The sequence below is a fragment of the Pseudophryne corroboree genome, chromosome 2, assembly GCF_028390025.1.
Source record: "Pseudophryne corroboree isolate aPseCor3 chromosome 2, aPseCor3.hap2, whole genome shotgun sequence".
NCBI classification, from domain to species: Eukaryota; Metazoa; Chordata; class Amphibia; order Anura; family Myobatrachidae; genus Pseudophryne; species Pseudophryne corroboree.
The window spans coordinates 1,030,968,563-1,030,990,303 of NC_086445.1; the positions used below are offsets into that span (position 1 = coordinate 1,030,968,563).

Below are 21,741 nucleotides of genomic sequence, written 5' to 3' on the forward strand. Positions count from 1 at the left end.
TTTAAACTTTAAGAAGATTTTAACCAAAAAACATTCTAAAGTGCAAAAAATGTTGGTTTCTGAAAAAAACATGTAGCATAACGACTATAGAAAATATATTTGGGTAAATGTAATAGCCTGCGAGAAGCCAGAGGCGTCAAAACCTTTTGCGAGAATGCCCGTATTTTTAAAGCGTCAATTATTTACAAGGAAAAAACCAACCTGGTAAGGGCGGTACACTAATTGGGGTTGCCTGTGCTCTGACCGTGAAAATGACACTCCAAAAAAAATGCTGTATCGAACTTTTTGTGTCGACCATTTGCTGTGTCGACCTTTTTATGTGTGTACCATCTACACCTGTCAACTTTTTCCTGTACTGATCTTTCATAGGTCAGCTTTTGTCCATGACAACCTAATGCTTGGGCACCATTTGGGTTGGACCTAATGATTGTAGACCTAGATATTGTAGATTTATTTATTAACAGTTTCTTATATAGCGCAGCATATTCTGTTGCACTTTACAATTGGAGCAACAGTAACAGAACAAAACTGGGTAAATAACTGACAGACTTAGAGGTAGGAGGGCCCTGCTCGCAAGCTAACAAGCTATATATCCTCTATACCACATCCTGCCACCACATGGCTGCGGCAACCCACCTCTGGTGCGGGCTGTGCGTCTGGGTGGTGTCGGTACAGTGGTACTGGTGTGTGATGTGCTGACTGTCCATCTACAGAGCCTGGAGAACTGGGACTGGTTGCCTGTCCCCCATGCTCCACTCAGCGGCTGTTCTACCCCCCAGCACAAGCAGAGTCAGACAACCCCGGCAGGGGCTTCCGCTAGTGGAGCTTTTGAGCATGCGCAGAGGCTCACTCTAGTCGGACCTGCCGTGATGTGCTGTCTCTGTGGACAAAGCACCCAGCGGCAGTTCTGACGCAGCTCCGCCTCCCTCAGCTCCCGCACACTGCCGGGCATCAAGTGAGGAGCCCGGCCACCAAGGCGGCTTCTGTGCAGGCTGCCAGGGGCGCTGGGTAAGTGTACTGTCCTAGAGGGGGTGGGACAGCAGCCGGGTGAGATTGATTTAGTGGGTTGCTGACTCTTAGTATTTTATGTTTCTGTCCAACAGCAAACTATAACACGTACACAGTGTTATAAAAATATATATAGCAGGTGCACAATATGTAAGACACAATGGGGATCATTCCGAGTTGATCGCTCGCTAGCAGCTTTTGGCAGCGCTGCGATCAGGTTAAATCTCGGCAAAACTGCGTATGCACCGCAATGCGCAGGCGCGTCGTACGGGTACAAAGAGGATCGGTGCTGGGCGATGGATTTAACGAAGAATCCATTCCCACAGCCGATCGCAAGGTGATTGACAGAAAGAGGGCGTTTGTGGGTGTCAACTGACCGTTTTCTGGGAGTGTTTGCAAAAACGCAGGCGTGACCAAGCGTTTGCAGGGCGGGTGTTTCACATCAATTCTGGGACCAAAAAGACTGAAGTGATCACAGCGGCTGAGTAAGTCCTGGGCAACTCAGAAACTGCAAAAAACTTTTTTGTGCTGTCGGCTGCAACAGCATCCGTACACTTGCAAAGCGAAAATACACTCCCCAATTGGCGGCGACTATCTGATCGCAGCGCTACAAAAAGTTACTAGCGAGCGATCAACTCGGAATGACCCCCAATGTGGATATATCCAAATGCAAGTTATGCACAAAACATCTATATCACAACTTTTCAATAATAATTCATCCATGCAAACAGGTGTGTTTCAATCAACAATACTGTATTGTATCCGTGGCCACAGAAATGCTGGTGCATGCGAACAGGTGTATCTAACTTCTGTGGGATTCATTTCCCTGTCTTCTAACTTAAAGAAGAAAGCATTTGGGAGCATCCGGAAGTCATCACCAAATCTACCATCACAAGCACTGCCAATATGTTTTGCGGCACGCACTGTCCCTATCTAAAATCTGGGGGCGTGGCCCAATGCTCTTTCTGGTACAGGGCACCAAATGTCTAGCTACGGCTCTGCTGATTGCTGTGTTACAACATTGCTATTTGCACTAGAACCTGCACAGTTTGTTTCTACAGATTATGCCCCTCACGTAGACCCACAGTCCAATATGCTTTGTTATATGTTTGCAAAAAGACATATTAGAAACTTGCTTTGGTGTGTGTTATTGGTACAGTTGACTCTTATCACATAGCTAATGAATTGGAGGTGAGAGTGCATGTTCTTTTATTTTTAATCTGATGTCACACCTAAAACAGACACTGAACTTTGGGGAAAATGCCCTTTCAGTTAATGTAATACAGTATGTGAATAAAACAATTTTTTTATAATTTTACACCCTTTTTGAATGGCTGTACCTGTGTGACATCTGAGGTGGCGTGAATGCAGCGTGCCTATAGTGTAGTATGTTTGCCAGTTGCTAGGTTTTTGGCCTTTCTGATATCAAAATCTTCATCTCTAATTGTAAATTTGATTTATCTCCTACCTGACCATTAAATTGAATCCCCCTCAACAAACTCCGCCCCCATTAGGGCTGCTTCTGAAGATTTCCCGGTCTGGCTTTCCAGCCTAATCCGCCCCTGAACACATGTACTCTATCTCTGCTCCTCCCATTCTGACACAAGCCGCACCTAGGGGGTCATTCTGAGTTGTTCCCTCGCTAGCTGTTTTTAGCAGCCGTGCAAACGCTATGCCGCCGCCATCTGGGAGTGTATTTTAGCTTAGCAGAAGTGCGAACGAAAGGATCGCAGAGCGGCTACAAAATAATTTTGTGCAGTTTCAGAGTAGCTCCAGACCTACTCAGCGCTTGCGATCACTTCAGACTGTTTAGTTCCTGTTTTGACGTCACGAACACGCCCTGCGTTCACACAGCCTGCGTTTATCCTGGCACGACTGCATTTTTCCGAACACTCCCTGATAACGGTCAGTTGACACCCAGAAACGCCCCTTTCCTGTCAATCACTCTGCGGCCAGCAGTGTGACTGAAAAGCTTCGCTAGACCTTGTGTGAAACTACATCGGCCGTTGTGAAAGTACGTTGCGCGTGCGCATTGCGCCGCATACGCATGCGCAGAAGTGCCTTTTTTTTGCATCGTCGCTGCGCAGTGATCATTTTCAGCTAGCGATTAACTCAGAATGACCCCCAGAGTCCACACTTCTTACTCTGCTCTGTCCCAGCATAAAGAAATATCAGTTTGAGAAAACAGCAGCTCAGTAAATGCAATCATATACAGGTCGAGTATCCCATCAGCGGAATGCTTGGAACCAGGAGCATTCCAGATATGGGATTTTTCCGGATAACAGTATTCTGGGTGGGTCCCGGGGGCCCACTGTGGGTCCGGCGCATTGACATGGGGGGGGGGGGTATCCGTGGCAAGTCCAACACATCAGTGTGGGGGGGGGGGGGTCCAGTGGAAAGCCACACCCCCACCTGTCTGTGATTGGCCACGGACTCCAGTGATGTCATGACGCCAGCCCCGGTTTACAAAATATTTCGGTTAACGGGTATCCGGATAACGGATACCCGGCCTGTAATGCAATAGACCTCTCACGATAAAATATTCTAATACAGAGACATAACTTACGGCGGTGCAGCCAGTGCATTGCACCGGGGCCAATGCATTGAAGGGACCCACAGCCACTGGCATTATTATGAGTCACACTGACTCCTGTTTTGCCAGTGCTGCACCGCCAGTGCCCTAGAGCCTGCCGGCTGCTGTAGTGCACATTATGCACCATCATCAGTGCTCGGGTCCCAGCTGGAGGGGGGCGGAGGGGCCACTCTTCTCTCTCCTTCAAGCCTCTCCCCCCAGACACCATAATACCATACCCTCCAAATGTACCTTTTTGGCAGGTACAGTACCTTTTTTTTATGGTCTGTACCTGCCAAAAAGGGCTTTGTACCAATTTTTGACTCTCCAAATTAACATTGAAAGTTTAGGAAAGGGGACGTGATCTTTTTACCCATGGTCATGCCCCCTTTCATATTTTGTACTGGTTTTTATGTGTAAAATGTTGGAGGGTATGTAATGCTGCCTGTGTGGGACAGCCTGGACAGAAGGAGAGGAGGGGCCACTCTCCATAGGCTCCTCTCCTAGACTCCGTAATACTGCCTATATGGGACAGCCCAGCCAAAGGGGGAGGAGGGTGCCCTCGCTAAGCTCCTCCCTCAATATCCCGTCATACTGCCTGTGTGGGACAGTCTCCTGACGTCCCAGCGCAAAAAATTCCAATGGAAAGGAAGCAGAGTAACAGGCCATCACCATGCGCAGCCCCTGATTTTCCATGCCTTAGAGGACAGGTAGGAGAAAACAATACTAGAGTAATACAAGTGACGAGTGCTGCTAAGCCTCTCTCTCTCTGTCTCCATCCCTGCCACGGCTCGCCTCTCTCTCTCTCTCTCTGTCTCCATCCCTGCCACGGCTCGCCCTCTCTCTCTCTCTCTGTCTCCATCCCTCCCACTACTCCCCCTCTCTCTCTTTCTCGCCCCATTCTGTATTTCTTGCCTTCTCCTCTCTCTCTCCCTCAACTCTCTCTCTCTCTTGTGTACTCTATCTTGGCCCCCTTTATCTCTCCCTCCCTCATCTCTCTCTCTCTCTCTCTCTCCCTCCCTCCCTCAGCCCCCTCTCTCTAACTCCCTTTTCACTACCTCTCTCTCTCCCTCTTCTTCCCCTCCATCTCTCTCTGCCCCCCTCTCTCTCTCTGCCCCCCTCTCTCTCTCAGTCCCCCACTCTCTCTTTCCCTCTCTCACCATCTCTCTATCTCTTTCTCTCCGTCTTTCCCCTCTCTCTTTCTCAGTCTCCCTCCCCCTCTTCCTCTCTTTCTCCCTCTTTCTTCCCCCTTCCTCTCTCTCAGTCTCCCCCTCTCTCTCTCTTTCCTTCTCCCCCTCTCTCTCACTCCGTCTCCCTCTCTCTCTTGCTCCATCTCCCCCTCTCTCTCTCTGTCTTCCCCTCTTTCGGTCTCTGTGACTCTCTCTCTCTGTCTCCCCCTCTCTCTCTGCTTCCGCCCCTCTCCATCTCTGCCCCTCTCTCTCTCTCCCATCTCTCTATTAGTGTTCCTCTGCACCTCTCTTCCTTCCTCTTCATCCTTCTCTCTCTCCTTCCCTCGGTTTCTCCATCCCCCTCACTCTTCCCTCTCCACTCTTCCCCTTTCCTCTTCTATCCCTCTCTCCTTCCCTTGGTTCCTCCATCCCCCTCACTCTTCTCTCTCCACTCTTCCCTTTCCTCTTCTATCCCTCTCTTTCCATCTCCCCTCTCTCTCCCCCCTCTGTCTCCCCTCTCCCTCTCCATCCCCCTTCCTGTCTCTCCCTCTCTCTCTCCATCTCTCTCCTCTCTCTCCATCTCTGTCCCCTCTCTTTATATCTCTCCCCCACCGCTCTATGTCTCTGTCCCCCTATCTCTCCCTCTGTCTCTCTTTCTGTTCCCCTGCACCTCTCTTCCTTCCTCTCAAACCCCCCTCTCTCGCTCTCTCTCCATTACCCCTCTCTCTGGTTTCTCCATCCCCCTCACTCTTCCCTCTCCTCTTCTATCCCTCTCTTTTCATCTCCCCTCTCTCTCTCTCCCCTCTGTTTCCCCTCTCCCTCTCCATCCCCCCTTCCTGTCTCTCCCTCTCTCTCTCTCCATCTCTCTCCTTTCTCTCTCTCCATCTCTGTCCCCTCTCTTTATATCTCTCCCCCACCTCTCTATGTCTCTGTCCCCCTATCTCTCCCCTCTGTCTCTCTGTTCCCCTGCACCTCTCTTCCTTCCTCTTAAACCCCCCCTCTCTCTCTCTCTCGCTCTCTCTCTTTCCATCACCCCTCTCTCTTTCTCTCCAACTCTCTACCTATCACCCCCTTTCTTTCTCTGTGTACCACCTTCCCTCTTTCTTTCTTTCTTTCTTTCTTTCTTTCTTTCTTTCTTTCTTTCTTTCTTTCTTTCTTTCTTTCTTTTTCAGTCTCCCCCTCTCTGACTGTCTTCCCCACTGATACTTTCCCTTCTTGTCCCAGTGAACCCTTTCAACCCAATTTACCCCCTTTACTTCCACCTATTGAGACCTCTCCTACCCTCTGCCTCCCCTCATCACATTCTGCAAGTCACTCTCTCCCTCTCACCCTCTCACTCCTTTAATGCCTCTCCCTGGCACCTACTGCTTCTCCCTGTCACACTCTCCCCATCACCCTTTTCCTGTCACCCACTGCCTCTCCCTTTCACCAACTCTCCATTTACCTGTCACCCTCTGTCTCATCCCCATCATCCTCTGCCTCATCCCTGTCATCCTGTCCGTCTCCCTGACGGAGACGGGTATGGTAGAGGAGAGGGGGCCCAAAGCATAGTTTTGCACCTTGGCCCACCACACACAAGTTCCGGCACTGTTCCAATATCATCCCTTACAGATTCAGAACTAAATTGGATTTGCCATTTGCATGACACACTTTTACTTGCAATTTTCTGCCTTAGAACCCAAGGCTGTAGCAGGTTTAGATTTTAGGAATATTTTATTTGGACAAACCCAAAACTTTATTTGCATCACAGCAGTATGAAGTTTATTAAATTAGCTTTATGGGATTCTTCTGACCTGTGTAGTAATTGTGCATTCAACACTCAAGTCTTTTGCTTACGAATGTGGTATATGCACAAGGGAGCATGAATAATAGATTTTGGGATTAGTATAAAAAAAGAAAAAAAACAACAACAAAAGATCGGCTTGGTTTACAAATAAATGATTTTTTTTCTCCAACATTTTCAACGGCTCAAAAGAAAAGTGGAATCTATTTTTTTTTATGTTGTACTATTATAATATTTTCCCCGTTTTGTGTTAAATGATGATGTTTTCATTAATCACCTGTATTTTTTTTTCTTCATAATTTAACGTAACCCTTTAGTGTCAATGTGATTCCATATTTTATTATCATCATTTTAGAGTAACCTTTTGTATTTGTGCTTTAAAATTGTGGTCACAACTACCACTTTGCCATGGACTGGTTAGGCCAAGCCAACAAATATTCTAGTTCAGTGTTTCCCAAACTTTTTTGAATCACGGCGCCCCAATGTATCAGAATTTTTGACATGGCTCCCATAGGCCAAAAGATTATTATTGAGAAATTTAGAAAGAACTTAAAATTACGTAAATTTTGTTTATACTGTATGTCATCCTTACTGTAGTTGCGCTGCAACTCTGCTGAGCCTCCATCTTCTTCCGACATTTATTCTCATATTCGACCTGATATAGATTTGGATAGTATCCCAGGGGGCCTAGCAAAATGGAAATCTACTTTTCCGGAGCTTACACTCAGCAAATGGTAAAAGCCACAAGAACTATAAACAAACAACTAATTTCCACCTCGTATTCCGAAACGACCTACAAAATGTTACATCGGGCAAACTACTGTATACTCCCAAATTAAAATTCCTGATGGCAATTGTTTTAAGTGTGATATATACTGTACCATTGCCTCTGGCTGTGTCCGTTGGTAGTAGAGTTCTGGGCCCAGATCCACCTTTATATTACCAAGATCCTCCATATACATGATCAGTATGTTTTGCTGGTGCATGGGATCCCGGCAGTTGTAATACTGACGCCATGATCCTGATGTTTGAGAAACCAACATCGGTGAGTATGGGGTGTTCCCTAACCACCCCCTGTAGGTGCCTAAACCTAAACCTCTGTCCCCACTGCCTAAACCTAACCCTCCCCTCCCACAGCCTAAGACTATCCCTCCAAGGGGGGGTTCCTAACCCTAAACCCCCTACCCCAAGCCTAACCCTAAGCCCTTGTAACGCAGCCTAACTTTAACCCTCCCTCCCTGCAGCCTAAACCTAACCTGGTGTCGGCATTCAGAATAGGGTCGGTATTCTGGCGTCGGTATTCTGACTGCCGTGATACCTGACTGCATCCCCTATATACACATACTCCTTTCACCCACTTGGGTTTTCTGGGGGTCATTCTCTGGAATACTCTCTCCTATTATATCCAAGTGTAATAAATTGCGTTTATGTAAGATTGATGGAGCAGCGAAAAAAAAACATTCTATCACAATGTATTGAGCCCTCCACGCCATCATTCTCACTATTTACTCCTAGATTGTCCCATTCATTCTATATGGACTGGACCGCTACATTTATCAATAAAGAAAGCCTGACTGAAAAGTTTTTGGATACTTAGACACTCAGACCAACTTTCCATCTATCCACATGATAAAACTTACCTGTCTTAGACGGCGGAGCACCATGTAAGTAGATGTTTACCATTGTACCTGTTTTGCTGTTGCTCTCATATATTCTGTAACTCCAGGTGAAATACGGAGTTTTTATTCCCCGCTTCTCGGAGCATTGTTATTTTTTGCTTACGTGTACACAATGGACCGTTATCTAGTTTTCCATTTTTGTACTGTGCCATATATGTATTGAAATGGCTTTTGTGAATCAATAAAAATATTATTTAAAAAAAATTATCTGGTCACACTGGCAAAAAGAGGATGAAGTGGGTGGGGCTAGAACAGCTTGTAGTCAATCAATGTATTAAAATGAAACCAGCAGCACAAAGTATTTCAGATCTAATGCCTACTGTATAGTACAAGGTAAACTTGGTGATGGAGGAGCTAGGCTACCATAGAACCATAAAGCCAGCATAGACAGGAATGAGACTTTTGGCGCGTGTTCTGGGGCATACAGTACATTGAATGGTTATACAGTAGGGCTGTTTATATATCATAGCACATAGGAAGCATGGGGCGGGATGTAATGCAATTTTAAGTAAGATGCTTTTTACAATACATGAAAAATTATATATTATCATGCCTCAATTTTATCCTGATTTCACCGCAACAGTGCCAATATGTCAAGCTTAAAAGGTAAGGGTCTTACCCGAAAGTGGGCAGAGTTTTGTCTAATAGTGGTAGATCAGTGTTCAGGGAACAGGGGTAAATTACCACAAATGGGGTAAAAACGTTGCGCTGCCGAGAAACAGCCCCATCCAGCACCGTCCGGCTCGCAAACGTCACACCGCGCTCCCTCCTGCCCGCCCTGCGATGTGCTCCTGGCCGCCCTGTGCTGTGTTCCTGGCCGCGGTGTGACATGCTAACATCACACCACGCTCCCTCACGCCCGCCCGTCCTGCGCTGTCCTTCCGCCTGCGGCCCGCCAACCCACATACAGATCTTGATGTGTTCTGTGGCTAACCGCTGACGGAGTTCTGCAGGATCAGACAGTGGCCCACATAACAGTGGGAAATTCCCACTGACATTACTGAGGTGAGGATTGACCATTTGTCTCCAAAAATTCATCCGTCCCCCCCCCCCCCCCCCTTTCCCCCTCATCCATCTGTCTTACATTCATTCTGGTGTTTTGGGGAGAAAGTCTTAATTAACCCATTCATTGCCAAAAAATAATTGGCGAAAATACATTTATATATATATATATATATATATATATATATATATATATATATATATGCACAATAATATATAATTTCCTTCCTTTCAAATCAAGGGGGTAACGTAGGCGTATCTAAATATATTTTGGGGTAAAAGGTAAAAAAGTTCCCTGACCCCTGTGGTAGATGAATTGGACCAGGGTTTGGGAACAACAACCATAGTGGTGCAGAGTGGATGACTGCTTCATGTAAGACACTGAGGTTTCAGGTGGTGACTGTACCCCTTTCTCAAAGCTGTTAAGCTGGGTACACATTAGAGCGACACATTAACACGACAGAGCAGCCTATTCAGGTGAGTATATAAACTTACAGATCGGCCGCTCGGTGTGTCGTCCTGACATTTGAATTTTCCCGCTCAGCGTTGTCTTCAGTGCCGACAGCATGTGTACGGACAGTCGGCGGACCGCCTGTACACACAGCCAGTTGCACTGATATTTCTGAAGACATGTCAGCTATTGGCTCTGTTGCATAGCTGACGCGATGCGTCTGTAATCGACATCGATCGCAGACATACCATGTGTACACACCTGCCGACCCCCTAGCGATATATCGGCCGTTCGCTCGTTATTTCGGGGTCCCAATCATGCTGCACTGTAGGTGGGGCAGATGTAACATGTGCAGAGAGAGTTAGATTTGGGTGGGGTGTGTTCAAACTAAAAACTAAATTGCAGTGTGAAAATAAAGCAGCCAGTATTTACCCTGCACAGAAACAATATAACCCACCCAAATCTAACTCTCTCTGCACATGTTACATCTGGCCCACCTGCAGTGCAGCATGCATTTGCCCAATTGCTTACTCTTTTGGTTTGCTAATAAACCTGACTAACCCCCATAGTCAAAAGGTCGGCAATGACAATGATGAAATTCATAATGCCAAGGCAACATGTCAACAGTTATGATGTTGACATTGTTTAAATGTCAACAGGCAATGTGTCGACATTCCCAGAACGACGATATTAGGGTTAGGCTATGGGTGGGAGGGTTAGGGTTAGGCTTCGTTGAGCAGTTAGGATTAGGCTGTAAGGAGGGGGGTAGGGTTGGGCTCTAGAGAAAGGGTTAGCTGTGGGGTTTAGGGCTAGGGATAGGAGCTCAATGCTTACTGGAGGCAGAGGATTGGAGCTCTGACCCAAAAGAGATAATCTCATGATTGTCAGGACCTGGCAGATGATGCTGGAGCCATATTGAGCAGGTAAATCGCATGGCTATGTTGACAATCTCATGTCAACATGACGTGTGTTGACAGTATGGCAGTCGACGTATCATAACACACCCAGTTTTAATATTTGAAGGTTTGCCGGTATTAAAAACACTTTATTCCTTTACAAATTCAAAGTGAAATCCTACTTTGTATTATGATCATTTAGTTTCATTTTTTTAAATTTGTCTGTAAATAAGTACAGTATCTAAGCATTACGTTAATTTCATTTGAATTTCACAGCCAACAATACAGTTAGCTACAATGTCACACCTACGCACAGAGTCTCACTAGTTCCCTTGGCTACCTAATTAGTAGAACTCTATTGTATGTAACTTTCATTATATTGGCATTTATTTACAGTCTTTAGTTTCTCATTTACCTTCAGGTTTCAATCCTACCACCGCAGTGCTCAGCATTAATAATAAGATAATCATTTTGTTTGGGAACATTTCTTTATGTTATCATCTTTAGACAATCAGTTTATTGTATAGCCGATAGTTCGAATATGAGCAGGAGGGGGGCAAGATAAAATCTCAGTTTGGCGCCCCTAGCTCCTGGCCACCTTAGATAGGTCTTTTGCACCTGTATGGAACTCTGGGGCAGATGTATTAACCAAGAGAAGGCATAAGGAAGTGATAAACAAGTGATAAGTGCAAGGTAATAAAGTACCAAGCAATCAGCTCCAATATGTAAATTAACAGTTAGGAGCTGATTGGCTGGTGCATTTTCACCTTGCACTTATCACTGGTTTATCACTTCCTTATGCCGTCTCCAGGCTTAATACATCTACCCCTCTATGGAGCAGCTGGGAGTGACCCCTTGTAACATTAAACCTGGTAGAGCCCATTACACACATTATGCCAGGTAACATAGTAACATAGTATCTAAGGTTGAAAAAAGACAATTGTCCATCGAGTTCAACCTATTTGTGGTCTCCTATGCACAATTATTTTGTAGAAAATTTTGACTGCCGTTACGTTTTATCCCTCTTTTTTTATAATAACCATAGTGCGTGACTATGCCCCGTAACCCTGGATATCCTTATCCATTAGGAATTTATCTAACCCATTCTTAAAGGTGTTGACTGAGTCTGCCATTACAACTCCCTCAGGCAGGGAATTCGAAACACGTATCGTCCTTACCGTAAAAAAGCCTTTACGCCGTATTGTGCGGAATCTCCTCTCCTCTAACCTGAGCGAGTGTCCACGAGTTCTCTGTGTTGATCTAACCAAAGACAGGTCCTGCGCAAGATCTGTATAATGTCCCCTTATATATTTGTAAATGTTGATCATGCCCCCTCTTAATCTCCTCTTTTCCAGTGTAAACATGCCTAGTCTTGCAAGCCTTTCCTCGTATTCCAGCGTCTCCATACCCTTAATTAGTTTGGTCGCCCGCCTTTGAACCTTTTCTAGATCCAGGATATCCTTTTTGTAGTAAGGTGCCCAGAATTGTACACAGTATTCAAGGTGTGGCCTCACAAGTGATTTATATAATGGGAGTATAATACTCTCGTCCCTAGCATCAATACCCCGTTTTATGCATGCTAATATCTTATTAGCCTTCTTTGCTGCAGTCCTACTTTGGGTACTACTGCTTAGTTTGCTATCTATGAGGACACCGAAATTCTTTTCCAGTACAGAGTCTCCTAATTTTACCCCATTTAGTAGGTAGGTGTTATTTTTGTTCTTGTTACCACAGTGCATTACCTTACACTTGTCTGTATTGAAGCACATTCTCCATTTCGCTACCCAAGCTTCTAATTTAACTAAGTCATTCTGAAGAGACTCAGCATCCCCCTCCGCATTTATAACTTTACACACTTTGGACCTTCTGTTAGGTTGTTAATGAAAATATTGAACAATAGTGGTCCTAATACTGAGCCTTGCGGCACACCACTTAGCACTTCAGTCCAAGTTGAAAAAGATCCATTAACACCCCACCCAAATGAATCTAACTCTCTCTGCACATGTTACATCTGCCCTCCCTGTAGTGCACATAGGCCCTCATTCCGAGTTGTTCGCTCGCAAGGCGATTTTAGCAGCTTTGCACACGCTAAGCCGCCGCCTACTGGGAGTGAATCTTAGCTTCTTAAAATTGCGAATGAAAGATTCGCAACATTGCGATAAGACATCTCTGTGCAGTTTCTGAGTAGCTCGAGACTTACTCTGCCAGTGCGATCAGTTCAGTGCTTGTCGTTCCTGGTTTGACGTCACAAATACACCCAGCGTTCGCCCAGACACTCCTCCGTTTCTCCAGCCACTCCCGCGTTTTTCCCAGAAACGGTAGCGTTTTTCCCCACACACCCATAAAACGGCCTGTTTCCGCCCAGTAACACCCACTTCCTGTCAATCACACTCCGATCGCCTGAACGAAGAAAAAGCCGTGAGTAAAATACCTAACTTCATAGCAAATTTACTTGGCGCAGTCGCAGTGCGAACATTGCGCATGCGCACTAAGTGGGAAATCGCTGCGATGCGAAGAAATTTTCCGAGCGAACAACTCGGAATGACCACCATGGTTTTGACCAACTGCTAACAAATTTGCTGCTGCGATCAACTCAGAATTAGGCCCGGGATTTGCTTCTGTTTGTCCTTGTATGATATGATTGGCAGCCACCAGCACTGGTGTAGCCTATTACATTGACCATATATAATTTGAATTGGTCCTGAACCACCAACCCAGGGCACCCCTGCAAGTGCCCAGAGGCACCCCAGGAAGCCACGGCACACAGTTTGAGAACCTCTGTACCATGACATAGTGGTGCTTGCTATATAACATACTGTAACTAGAAAAGAAACATGCATATTTACACAATGTCACTCCCATTCTATCTGCTGATCTCTCTCATTAGAAAAACATTCAGAGGTGCAATAAACAGAAATTAGCAATTACCAATAAGTTAAAAATGTTATATATTAGTAGTCAGCAGCAGAGGCGACACTTACATGTTTGACACCCGGTGCGGCTTCTGCTCAAAAATGGGCACGGCTTCACGGGTGCTGTCAGAAGGGACGTGGCTTTACGAGATGGGGGTGTGATTGTGCTGCACATGGGCGTGGCTACGCTTCCCGACCCCCGCTTCCATGACTAAGGGGGTGCGGGAGGTGGCTGGCTGACCCCGGAGACTGCAGTGTCGGCTTCTTCACAGTGACAGAAGCCGGGCACTGCACGTAATGTTACAGTGCAGCACCCTGTCACTGAGCAGGAGCCGACACTGTGGTGACACCCCTTGGTGGGTGACACCCGAGTGAGGGCCGCACCCCCCGCACCCCGGTTGTGACGCCACTGTTCAGCAGCATGTGTGACTTTAAGATACACATTACACCAAACATGTTGCAGCATACTATGGGGTCTATTTACTAAGCATTGGATGGAGATAAAGTGGATGGAAATAAAGTACCAACCAACCAGCTCCTAACTGTCATATTTCAAACCCAGCCTGTAACATGACAATTAGATGCTGATTGGCTGGTACTTTATTTCCATCTACTTTATCTCCATCCAAGGCTTAGTAAATAGACCCCTAAATCATGTACAGTAAACACATGTATGTGATGTATGTGTACTATAATATATATATATATATTTACACAGTATTCATGCATGTGCCTGCATCAGAAAAGGGGCCACAGTGTGATCAGATGCCGTGTGCATGTAGGTTATGGTCTGTACCAGGGGCAGCTCCAGAGGTGGGGCTGCAGCGCTGTCCAAAATTCAATTAGAGGAGCCACTCCTACTGCCACCCCAAACATCGCCTTCCGGCACTCACTGGCAGTTGGTGTGGCTCCTCTATTTGAATTTTGGGCTGCGCTCCAGCCCCGCCTCTGCAGCTGCCACTGGTCTGTACCACACACATGGGCACCAATAGGAAAAACACACACACATAGGCACCAATAAAACACACACACTTAGGCCGTTATTTGCATTACTTGACACAGTAGTGCCCTTACACATAATTCCCACAGAGTAGTACCCCTTACACATATTCCCACACAGTAGCCGTGCCCCATACATTATGCACCATGTAGTAATTCCCCTTACACATTATTCCCACACAGTAGCCGTGCCCCTTACATTATGCTAGAGATGAGCGCCGGAAATTTTTCGGGTTTTGTGTTTTGGTTTTGGGTTCGGTTCCGCGGCCGTGTTTTGGGTTCGACCGCGTTTTGGCAAAACCTCACCGAATTTTTTTTGTCGGATTCGGGTGTGTTTTGGATTCGGGTGTTTTTTTAAAAAAACCCTAAAAAACAGCTTAAATCATAGAATTTGGGGGTAATTTTGATCCCAAAGTATTATTAACCTCAAAAAACATAATTTACACTCATTTTCAGCCTATTCTGAACACATCACACCTCGCAATATTATTTTTAGTCCTAAAATTTGCACCGAGGTCGCTGTGTGAGTAAGATAAGCGACCCTAGTGGCCGACACAAACACCGGGCCCATCTAGGAGTGGCACTGCAGTGTCACGCAGGATGGCCCTTCCAAAAAACCCTCCCCAAACAGCACATGACGCAAAGAAAAAAAGAGGCGCAATGAGGTAGCTGACTGTGTGAGTAAGATTAGCGACCCTAGTGGCCGACACAAACACCGGGCACATCTAGGAGTGGCACTGCAGTGTCACGCAGGATGTCCCTTCCAAAAAACCCTCCCCAAACAGCACATGACGCAAAGAAAAAAAGAGGCGCAATGAGGTAGCTGTGTGAGTAAGATTAGCGACCCTAGTGGCCGACACAAACACCGGGCCCATCTAGGAGTGGCACTGCAGTGTCACGCAGGATGTCCCTTCCAAAAAACCCTCCCCAATCAGCACATGATGCAAAGAAAAAGAAAAGAAAAAAGAGGTGCAAGATGGAATTATCCTTGGGCCCTCCCACCCACCCTTATGTTGTATAAACAAAACAGGACATGCACACTTTAACCAACCCATCATTTCAGTGACAGGGTCTGCCACACGACTGTGACTGATATGACGGGTTGGTTTGGACCCCCCCCAAAAAAGAAGCAATTAATCTCTCCTTGCACAAACTGGCTCTACAGAGGCAAGATGTCCACCTCATCTTCACCCTCCGATATATCACCGTGTACATCCCCCTCCTCACAGATTATCAATTCGTCCCCACTGGAATCCACCATCTCAGCTCCCTGTGTACTTTGTGGAGGCAATTGCTGCTGGTCAATGTCTCCGCGGAGGAATTGATTATAATTCATTTTAATGAACATCATCTTCTCCACATTTTCTGGATGTAACCTCGTACGCCGATTGCTGACAAGGTGAGCGGCGGCACTAAACACTCTTTCGGAGTACACACTTGTGGGAGGGCAACTTAGGTAGAATAAAGCCAGTTTGTGCAAGGGCCTCCAAATTGCCTCTTTTTCCTGCCAGTATAAGTACGGACTGTGTGACGTGCCTACTTGGATGCGGTCACTCATATAATCCTCCACCATTCTATCAATGTTGAGAGAATCATATGCAGTGACAGTAGACGACATGTCCGTAATCGTTGTCAGGTCCTTCAGTCCGGACCAGATGTCAGCATCAGCAGTCGCTCCAGACTGCCCTGCATCACCGCCAGCGGGTGGGCTCGGAATTCTGAGCCTTTTCCTCGCACCCCCAGTTGCGGGAGAATGTGAAGGAGGAGATGTTGACAGGTCGCGTTCCGCTTGACTTGACAATTTTGTCACCAGCAGGTCTTTCAACCCCAGCAGACCTGTGTCTGCCGGAAAGAGAGATCCAAGGTAGGCTTTAAATCTAGGATCGAGCACGGTGGCCAAAATGTAGTGCTCTGATTTCAACAGATTGACCACCCGTGAATCCTTGTTAAGCGAATTAAGGGCTGCATCCACAAGTCCCACATGCCTAGCGGAATCGCTCCGTGTTAGCTCCTTCTTCAATGCCTCCAGCTTCTTCTGCAAAAGCCTGATGAGGGGAATGACCTGACTCAGGCTGGCAGTGTCTGAACTGACTTCACGTGTGGCAAGTTCAAAGGGCATCAGAACCTTGCACAACGTTGAAATCATTCTCCACTGCACTTGAGACAGGTGCATTCCACCTACTATATCGTGCTCAATTGTATAGGCTTGAATGGCCTTTTGCTGCTCCTCCAACCTCTGAAGCATATAGAGGGTTGAATTCCACCTCGTTACCACTTCTTGCTTCAGATGATGGCAGGGCAGGTTCAGTAGTTTTTGGTGGTGCTCCAGTTTTCTGTACGTGGTGCCTGTACGCCGAAAGTGTCCCGCAATTCTTCTGGCCACCGACAGCATCTCTTGCACGCCCCTGTCGTTTTTTAAAAAATTCTGCACCACCAAATTCAAGGTATGTGCAAAACATGGGACGTGCTGGAATTGGCCCAGATTTAATGCACACACAATATTGCTGGCGTTGTCCGATGCCACAAATCCACAGGAGAGTCCAATTGGGGTAAGCCATTCCGCGATGATCTTCCTCAGTTGCCGTAAGAGGTTTTCAGCTGTGTGCGTATTCTGGAAAGCGGTGATACAAAGCGTAGCCTGCCTAGGAAAGAGTTGGCGTTTGCGAGATGCTGCTACTGGTGCCGCCGCTGCTGTTCTTGCGGCGGGAGTCCATACATCTACCCAGTGGGCTGTCACAGTCATATAGTCCTGACCCTGCCCTGCTCCACTTGTCCACATGTCCGTGGTTAAGTGGACATTGGGTACAGCTGCATTTTTTAGGACACTGGTGACTCTTTTTCTGAGGTCTGTGTACATTTTCGGTATCGCCTGCCTAGAGAAATGGAACCTAGATGGTATTTGGTACCGGGGACACAGTACCTCCAACAAGTCTCTAGTTGGCTCTGCAGTAATGATGGATACCGGAACCACGTTTCTCACCACCCAGGATGCCAAGGCCTCAGTTATCCGCTTTGCAGTAGGATGACTGCTGTGATATTTCATCTTCCTCGCAAAGGACTGTTGAACAGTCAATTGCTTACTGGAAGTAGTACAAGTGGGCTTACGACTTCCCCTCTGGGATGACCATCGACTCCCAGCGGCAACAACAGCAGCGCCAGCAGCAGTAGGCGTTACACGCAAGGATGCATCGGAGGAATCCCAGGCAGGAGAGGACTCGTCAGACTTGCCAGTGACATGGCCTGCAGGACTATTGGCATTCCTGGGGAAGGAGGAAATTGACACTGAGGGAGTTGGTGGGGTGGTTTGCGTGAGCTTGGTTACAAGAGGAAGGGATTTACTGGTCAGTGGACTGCTTCCGCTGTCACCCAAAGTTTTTGAACTTGTCACTGACTTATTATGAATGCGCTGCAGGTGACGTATAAGGGAGGATGTTCCGAGGTGGTTAACGTCCTTACCCCTACTTATTACAGCTTGACAAAGGGAACACACGGCTTGACACCTGTTGTCCGCATTTCTGGTGAAATACCTCCACACCGAAGAGCTGATTTTTTTGGTATTTTCACCTGGCATGTCAACGGCCATATTCCTCCCACGGACAACAGGTGTCTCCCCGGGTGCCTGACTTAAACAAACCACCTCACCATCAGAATCCTCCTGGTCAATTTCCTCCCCAGCGCCAGCAACACCCATATCCTCCTCATCCTGGTGTACTTCAACACTGACATCTTCAATCTGACTATCAGGAACTGGACTGCGGGTGCTCCTTCCAGCACTTGCAGGGGGCATGCAAATAGTGGAAGGCGCATGCTCTTCACGTCCAGTGTTGGGAAGGTCAGGCATCGCAAACGACACAATTGGACTCTCCTTGTGGATTTGGGATTTCAAAGAACGCACAGTTCTTTGCGGTGCTTTTGCCAGCTTGAGTCTTTTCAGTTTTCTAGCGAGAGGCTGAGTGCTTCCATCCTCATGTGAAGCTGAACCACTAGCCATGAACATAGGCCAGGGCCTCAGCCGTTCCTTGCCACTCCGTGTGGTAAATGGCATATTGGCAAGTTTACGCTTCTCCTCCGACAATTTTATTTTAGGTTTTGGAGTCCTTTTTTTTCTGATATTTGGTGTTTTGGATTTGACATGCTCTGTACTATGACATTGGGCATCGGCCTTGGCAGACGACGTTGCTGGCATTTCATCGTCTCGGCCATGACTAGTGGCAGCAGCTTCAGCACGAGGTGGAAGTGGATCTTGATCTTTCCCTAATTTTGGAACCTCAACTTTTTTGTTCTCCATATTTTATAGGCAGAACTAAAAGGCACCTCAGGTAAACAATGGAGATGGATGGATTGGATACTAGTATACAATTATGGACGGACTGCCACGGTTAGGTGGTATAAAAAAACCACGGTTAGGTGGTATATATTATAATAATAATACAATTATGGATGGACGGACTGCCTGCCGACTGCCGACACAGAGGTAGCCACAGCCGTGAACTACCGCACTGTACACTGGTTGATAAAGAGATAGTAGTATACTCGTAACAACTAGTATGACACTATGACGACGGTATAAAGAATGAAAAAAAAACCACGGTTAGATGGCATATATTATAATAATAATACAATTATGGATGGACGGACTGCCTGCCGACTGCCGACACAGAGGTAGCCACAGCCGTGAACTACCGCACTGTACACTGGTTGATAAAGAGATAGTAGTATACTCGTAACAACTAGTATGACACTATGACGACGGTATAAAGAATGAAAAAAAAACCACGGTTAGGTGGTATATATTATAATAATAATACAATTATGGATGGACGGACTGCCTGCCGACTGCCGACACAGAGGTAGCCACAGCCGTGAACTACCGCACTGTACACTGGTTGATAAAGAGATAGTAGTATACTCGTAACAACTAGTATGACACTATGACGACGGTATAAAGAATGAAAAAAAAACCACGGTTAGGTGGTATATATTATAATAATAATACAATTATGGATGGACGGACTGCCTGCCGACTGCCGACACAGAGGTAGCCACAGCCGTGAACTACCGCACTGTACACTGGTTGATAAAGAGATAGTAGTATACTCGTAACAACTAGTATGACACTATGACGACGGTATAAAGAATGAAAAAAAAACCACGGTTAGGTGGTATATATTATAATAATAATACAATTATGGATGGACGGACTGCCTGCCGACTGCCGACACAGAGGTAGCCACAGCCGTGAACTACCGCACTGTACACTGGTTGATAAAGAGATAGTAGTATACTCGTAACAACTAGTATGACACTATGACGACGGTATAAAGAATGAAAAAAAAACCACGGTTAGGTGGTATATATTATAATAATAATACAATTATGGATGGACGGACTGCCTGCCGACTGCCGACACAGAGGTAGCCACAGCCGTGAACTACCGCACTGTACACTGGTTGATAAAGAGATAGTAGTATACTCGTAACAACTAGTATGACACTATGACGACGGTATAAAGAATGAAAAAAAAACCACGGTTAGGTGGTATATATTATAATAATAATACAATTATGGATGGACGGACTGCCTGCCGACTGCCGACACAGAGGTAGCCACAGCCGTGAACTACCGCACTGTACACTGGTTGATAAAGAGATAGTAGTATACTCGTAACAACTAGTATGACACTATGACGGTATAAAGAATGAAAAAAAAACCACGGTTAGGTGGTATATATTATAATAATAATACAATTATGGATGGACGGACTGCCTGCCGACTGCCGACACAGAGGTAGCCACAGCCGTGAACTACCGCACTGTACACTGGTTGATAAAGAGATAGTAGTATACTCGTAACAATTAGGATGACACTATGACGGTATAAAGAATTAAAAAAAAACCACGGTTAGGTGGTAGGTATATAATAATAAATAATACAATTCTGGTCGGACGGACTGCCTGCCGTGTGCCGACACAGAGGTAGCCACAGCCGTGAACTACCGCACTGTACACTGGTTGATAAAGAGATAGTAGTATACTCGTAACAATTAGGATGACACTATGACGGTATAAAGAATGAAAAAAAAACCACGGTTAGGTGGTAGGTATATAATAATAAATAATACAATTCTGGTCGGACGGACTGCCTGCCGTGTGCCGACACAGAGGTAGCCACAGCCGTGAACTACCGCACTGTACACTGGTTGATAAAGAGATAGTAGTATACTCGTAACAATTAGGATGACACTATGACGGTATAAAGAATGAAAAAAAAACCACGGTTAGGTGGTAGGTATATAATAATAAATAATACAATTCTGGTCGGACGGACTGCCTGCCGTGTGCCGACACAGAGGTAGCCACAGCCGTGAACTACCGCACTGTACACTGGTTGATAAAGAGATAGTAGTATACTCGTAACAATTAGGATGACACTATGACGGTATAAAGAATGAAAAAAAAACCACGGTTAGGTGGTAGGTATATAATAATAAATAATACAATTCTGGTCGGACGGACTGCCTGCCGTGTGCCGACACAGAGGTAGCCACAGCCGTGAACTACCGCACTGTACACTGGTTGATAAAGAGATAGTAGTATACTCGTAACAATTAGGATGACACTATGACGGTATAAAGAATGAAAAAAAAACCACGGTTAGGTGGTAGGTATATAATAATAAATAATACAATTCTGGTCGGACGGACTGCCTGCCGTGTGCCGACACAGAGGTAGCCACAGCCGTGAACTACCGCACTGTACACTGGTTGATAAAGAGATAGTAGTATACTCGTAACAATTAGGATGACACTATGACGGTATAAAGAATGAAAAAAAAACCACGGTTAGGTGGTAGGTATATAATAATAAATAATACAATTCTGGTCGGACGGACTGCCTGCCGTGTGCCGACACAGAGGTAGCCACAGCCGTGAACTACCGCACTGTACACTGGTTGATAAAGAGATAGTAGTATACTCGTAACAATTAGGATGACACTATGACGGTATAAAGAATGAAAAAAAAACCACGGTTAGGTGGTAGGTATATAATAATAAATAATACAATTCTGGTCGGACGGACTGCCTGCCGTGTGCCGACACAGAGGTAGCCACAGCCGTGAACTACCGCACTGTACACTGGTTGATAAAGAGATAGTAGTATACTCGTAACAATTAGGATGACACTATGACGGTATAAAGAATGAAAAAAAAACCACGGTTAGGTGGTAGGTATATAATAATAAATAATACAATTCTGGTCGGACGGACTGC

At 46.0% G+C, this 21,741-nt stretch overlaps 1 long non-coding RNA gene across 2 annotated transcripts in view; it reads left to right on the forward strand.

The window, feature by feature from the left end:
- Positions 1-21,741, forward strand: part of LOC134988366 (uncharacterized) — a 333,162-nt gene that overhangs the window by 178,073 nt on the left and 133,348 nt on the right. The window contains exon 6 of one of the 2 annotated variants that reach the window (XR_010193855.1): positions 8,048-8,196. This is a non-coding gene — a long non-coding RNA (uncharacterized LOC134988366). Of the gene's footprint in view, positions 1-8,047; positions 8,416-21,741 lie in introns of those variants that run through there. The other variant, XR_010193849.1, reaches the window with a different exon arrangement.